General features: G+C 34.2%; 1 pseudogene; it reads left to right on the top strand.

Moving 5' to 3' along the window:
- Positions 1 to 5,613, top strand: part of LOC117181291 — a 90,376-nt pseudogene that overhangs the window by 77,828 nt on the left and 6,935 nt on the right.

Raw genomic sequence — 5,613 nt, forward strand, 5'->3', positions numbered from 1 at the left:
GCAGTAGATCAACCTTGCGAGAAACCAGCAAAAATTATAAACTCATGTGTAACAAGTGATCATCGAAATTTGAAAGTAAATGATATAGCGAATGTAAGAAAATCTGCATACAGGGCCCGTCAAAGCGTTTTACCCTCACTTCCTAAAAGTTTAACCGAAACTCATGAAAAAATAAATAAATTAAAAATAAAAACTAAATTTGATGAAGATTTTGTTCTCATGAATGATCCTAAATCAAACATGATCATTTTCTCGACTGAAAATAATTTAAAGTACCTAACTGAGTCAGAGAAATTGTATGCCGAAGGTACATTTAACTTTTGCACTCAGTTTGTTAAGCAACTTTTCGGTATTCACGGTTATCTTAACGGGCATTATATTCCTTTAGCTTTTTGCTTGCTAAAAGACAAACGCGAAACAACGTATGAAGAGTGTTTCCAATCAATTAAAAAATTATGCGTAGAAAAAGACCTATGCTTGGATCCAGAAGAAATAATTCTTGATTTCAAGATAGGATTGCAAAATTCGCTTTTGAACTATTACCGATCATGACATATGATTAAGTGGAATTTATGCAATCATTTATAATCAGAACGTTTTTTCCAGATGTTAGTAGTAGTAGTATACTAGCGTATTTACAAATTAAACAGGCCCTTATCAGGGCCACCAAATATTCTAAACGAAGGAACATATTATCTTTTGTGTCAAACATGTATAACCTTTTTTTCAACTCTATGAGTCAAACAACATATCGTTGGAATCGTTATAATTCGTAGATTTCGAATATCATATTTGTGATTTACTAAGTGGGAAATTAAAAAATTTTATATTCCATATTTTAGGCCTCATTAGGAACAAATGCTCACCGCTGACCAAGCTCACTGGCAGCAGCTCGACAGGGTCAGTAGACGCCGCGTAGTGGGGATACGGTACACAGGTAGCTGTGGCGGAATTGTCATCTGCCCACCTGCTCGTCTTACCCTCTCACTCGATTTTTCCTCAAGTTCCTGACTAAGCGAGATCCTTGTGTCGAGCTTTGCCAGCGGGGAGGGCCCTTTGTCCTAATGAGGTTTAACATGCCAGACAAAAAATGTTATAATTTTGGAATCAGCAAATAAACAATATTATATTCACAATCTATGTTTTGTTGCGAATCCAACAATATGTACACGAAGAAAAATGGATGGTTAAATGTAGATGTTCAAATGGTAAGCATGTACCACCTAAGATGTAGATATTCATGCCAAACATCTACAATCTTTTTGAGATTTTAGGGGTAAAAATATTTGTATGTTAAACTGAAACACATACAGATGTTAAAATCACCCGAGCACATGCGCATTGCGCATTAGAATCTCACAACTGTATTTGTCGGTTCTATATTTTCGATATTACAATTGCAGAATATTACAATTTTGGAACATTTCAATAGAATCAAAATTTTAGCTATCCTTAATTAAAATTGGATTACGACTTCTGTCTGTATACGCGAGGGAAGTATGTCCTTGAATTGCATGTTATATTATTATATTGACATGAACACACTTGACAAAATGGGTAAACCATGTCATTTTTGGTTCAAAATAACGTACAGCCCACAAATATTAAGCGTTTTGAACAAACAAAAATTGAAAAAAGCTGTTAAGATTTCTAAGAGAGTTGTCGAGCCTGATTATTCAACTAGGTTTTCAATTATTTATAAATAAACAAACAAATATGACGCAAAAGTGGCCATTTTATCTATTCGACGTTCACAGTGCTTGTCAATAACAGGTCAAGTGTTGAAATCGCCTAAGTTTCGTGAACTAATATTAGCTGAAGATGTTCCAATATTGTATATGTTATTAAAGAACGAAATTTTTAATAAACAAATTATTTGTTGAAAAAACGTTTTTTATGATTTTCCATAATCATACTTATGATACTTATGATTTTTTAAACAAATCTAATAAACAAATGCATTATTCATGCATTTTTCGGCAGAAAAATTCGGTTTTTTGCAAAAGTCTTGTTCATTCGCGCAGACTCTTATCACTTCACTACATTTGTTACAAACGCTATTTACAATAATTGTTATTCTTAACTTTTCCATTATTTTTGTAATTAAGATGCTCTATAAATTACCGCAGGATACAGACACAACGGTCTGTTAAGAAAATAGCCTGTCAAAGCAAGTAGTAGTAAATTGTAGTAACTTTGAACAACATTCTTTGCACGTCTTCGAGTGACTGCCATCAGAAATGTATGATCGATGAAGGGTAACCAATGCACACCATCTACACATAGAAATGGACCGATAACACTGTGGGGAGAACGGAAATAGGCTCCAGAGAGAGCGAACATGAGATAGGCAGATCTGACTTTTTCTACTTCAGGACTGTCCTGAGCACGGTCATATGCTTCATCAAGCCCCACCCACCGAAAACACTCTCTCGCCCTGCCCCCCCCCTCTCACCATCTAATGAAATGCTGGCGGGCTCAATTTTAACAAACTTTTGAAGAGTGGTAAGGGAGATATTTTCCAAATGTTTCAAACTTGTCAATTGATACTTGCAATACCAAAGTAATTGTATATTTCGGTATACTTTCGAAAAGCGGATATGCCCGATTCCCTTCAAACTGCGTATACCTATGTATTTTGATGCGCTCATTACGAATATGATAGTGAAAATTGGCGCAAATTTGATTTTCATGGTGTAATCATCAAAAAACCCATACAAATTATGGTTTTTTGAGCTTATCTCAGCTAATATGCAAAATTAAAAAAAAATATTTCAAATAAAAGTGATAGATCTCATCGAAATACACATTTTTTATTTCAAGCATTTTTTTATAGGAATCATTGTTTTCCAGAAAATCGGCAAAATGAAAGTGACAGAAGTCTATAACCTCATGAGGCGTTGTAAAAGGCGTATCTACCCCGTCGATATAAATTTGTAAAAAAATCTTCTTTTTGAGAATTTTCCAGTATCAGTAGAGTATCTGATTATTGGGATCCTCGAAAATTCCCACTCTAATTTTTTGGCTACAACCCTCAACGTCTAAAATCAACCCTCATCTACCACGTCGATATAACTTCGTAAAAAATAATCTTTTAGAGAATTTTCCAGTGTCAATGGTGTCTCTGATTTTTGGGTCCTCTAAAATAACCTTTCATGTGTTTATCTCCAATCCGTAACGTCTAAAATCAAACCCTCTCTACCACGCAGATATAACTTTGCCAAAAATGAGCTTTTTAAGGTATTTTCCAGTGTGAATGAAGCCTATTAATTTTGGACTCCTCGAAAACGCCTGCTTTCATTATAGAAATCCAATCCTTATTGTCTAAAATCAACCCCTCTCTACCAGTTAGATATAACTTTGCCAAAAAATAATCTTTTCAAAGTGTTTTCCAGTATTATTTGGAGTCTCTGACTTTTGGGCTCTTGAAAATTTCCAATTACGAGGTTAAACATTTTACTAGTGGGTTGGTGTTTTTGTACATAGCGGTAGTTTTTTAAAACTTTTATTTGATGCATTCGAGAGGGCAAAATAAGCTCAAAGCCTGGTGTTTTTTGTTTTTCCGAATTTGAGTTTTTAAATAGGGGTAGAGTTATTTTTAGTAGGGGTAATTTTTAGGAATGAGTTGTTTTTGCGTTCAAGATCCCAAAAAAGCTCTAAATTCTGATACAAATAAATTTGGGAATTTTGTTTGAAGAGGTGCTAGCTTGATAGACTTAATAGTCGCGCTGGAAGTTAATTAAAGGTATTAAAAGGTGCATCGAAAAAGGTAAATTATATTTTTTAAATATACACACATAGACTGGAAAATGAAATACATTGCGTTGGCTAGTTTTGTGTTATTTCTATATAAGAGTTAATTTTACAAAAGCGATTTCTACGACTGGAGAATAATGAGGGAGCACAACAATCAGGAGGAGAAAAGTCCCAACAGTTAATGTATACAATTTTTGACCTTATTCTTCAGTTTTGTATTCGGATAAAAATACGGGGATTGCTTTTAACGATTAGGGGTGAACAATAATTTTTCTTTTTTGTTATGCTTTAAAAATATCGTGTTCATGGTTTACAAGTGTTTTCAACTTTATTTTTCAATTTTTTAAAATATGTTTGTGCACAGCCTAGTCATTTTTTAATACCTTTTTTCATTACAGGGGGTACTTTTTTAAAACAAGGGTTGACTTTATAAAAGCGATTCATAGCTCATTGTAAAGCAAAAGAATAGCAACAAAATATAACCTAGTAATTTCGTTCAATTTATTGATTTTTGAATGGTTTTTGTAGAGGGCGCCGCTGACTTGCCGGCAAGCTAGCGCCGCCCTGTTTTATCGAAAACTAATAGAGCAAAATAATTTTTTTTGGTAAAAAGTAGCAAAAAAATATGCATTATATGACATTTTGTCTTTCGTTATTGGAGCCGCTAAGTTGCCTGACCTATGTTTTTGCGAGCTATTTTTACGTCCAATCATTAAAATTTTTTTTAGAATTGAAATATTTGTTTTTAATCAAATTTTGCTGTGTAATTTGGCCTAAAATTTGTCAGATTGTATTTATGCAGGAGATTGGAGAATTGTGCATTTTGTGCGTACCGATTAATGAGTGCGCGAAAAATCCAACTGTTGGATATGTTTCGTGGTTGGAAAACCAACCCAACGATGACGAATGGACCCATATTGTAAATACTAAAAAGCCAGTAATTATAAACTGGTCACAATGTGCAGTTAGAGCACCCAAAGTCATGAGGAAACTTCTTAACAATGAGACGGATTGGAAACGGCGGATCATTAACATAGTTGATTTTGGAGGTACCAGAAAAGTTTATACATTTTTTTACAAGAGGTAGTACGTACAATATTTATGTGTGATATAATAATTTGCAGAGTGGGGGAAAATGGCTGAAAAATGTAAGGTGTACAGTAAGCATGGTGTTTGTGGCAACAGGAAGGAGGACCGTAAAGAACTGAAGAGAAAAATCTTTGAAGATGGGATATACACAACGAATATCACACTAAACAAAAAACAGATGATGGAAATGAAAAATAAAATAGAAAGCAAGACGTTGAAAGCAGTCAAAAGGAAAAGGCAGAATTTCATTCTAGAAAGCCTAATGAAAAATCCCGATGTACCGTCGGACTGCCTAGTAAGTTCACCGAAAGAATCACTTGTGCTTGTGATTTTTGTTTAAATTTAAGAAACAGCCAAAATAAAAATGTGTATTTTGTAGGTATTAAGGGAAACAGAAAAGAGGGAGAATCGTCCGACGGAAGATGTCACGGTGAAACCAGTTATTTCGTTCAACTGTGTGGTAAGTTATTAAAAAGTAATAGTGGAGGTAATGATTTATACAAAATTTCATTGAAAAAGAAAACTAATGAAAATATTCATCATGTAGGAATTAGTTCAGGAAGGCAATGAAGCAAAATCAGAAAATATGCCGACGAAACAATTAACGAAAATCGTGGTTGATCTATCAACGACAGTTAAAGGTAATTTGTAATATTTCCTTTTTATGGCCTATGACAAAGCCACCGAACGCGTCCTCGGGTTGCGGATAGAGGGTCCCTGTACCAAGGGTTTCTGCTGAATTTGGTTACAAAAATAAATAGGCAGTCG

Source organism: Belonocnema kinseyi, chromosome 10 (genome assembly GCF_010883055.1).
Source record: "Belonocnema kinseyi isolate 2016_QV_RU_SX_M_011 chromosome 10, B_treatae_v1, whole genome shotgun sequence".
In the NCBI taxonomy this organism is placed as follows: domain Eukaryota; kingdom Metazoa; phylum Arthropoda; class Insecta; order Hymenoptera; family Cynipidae; genus Belonocnema; species Belonocnema kinseyi.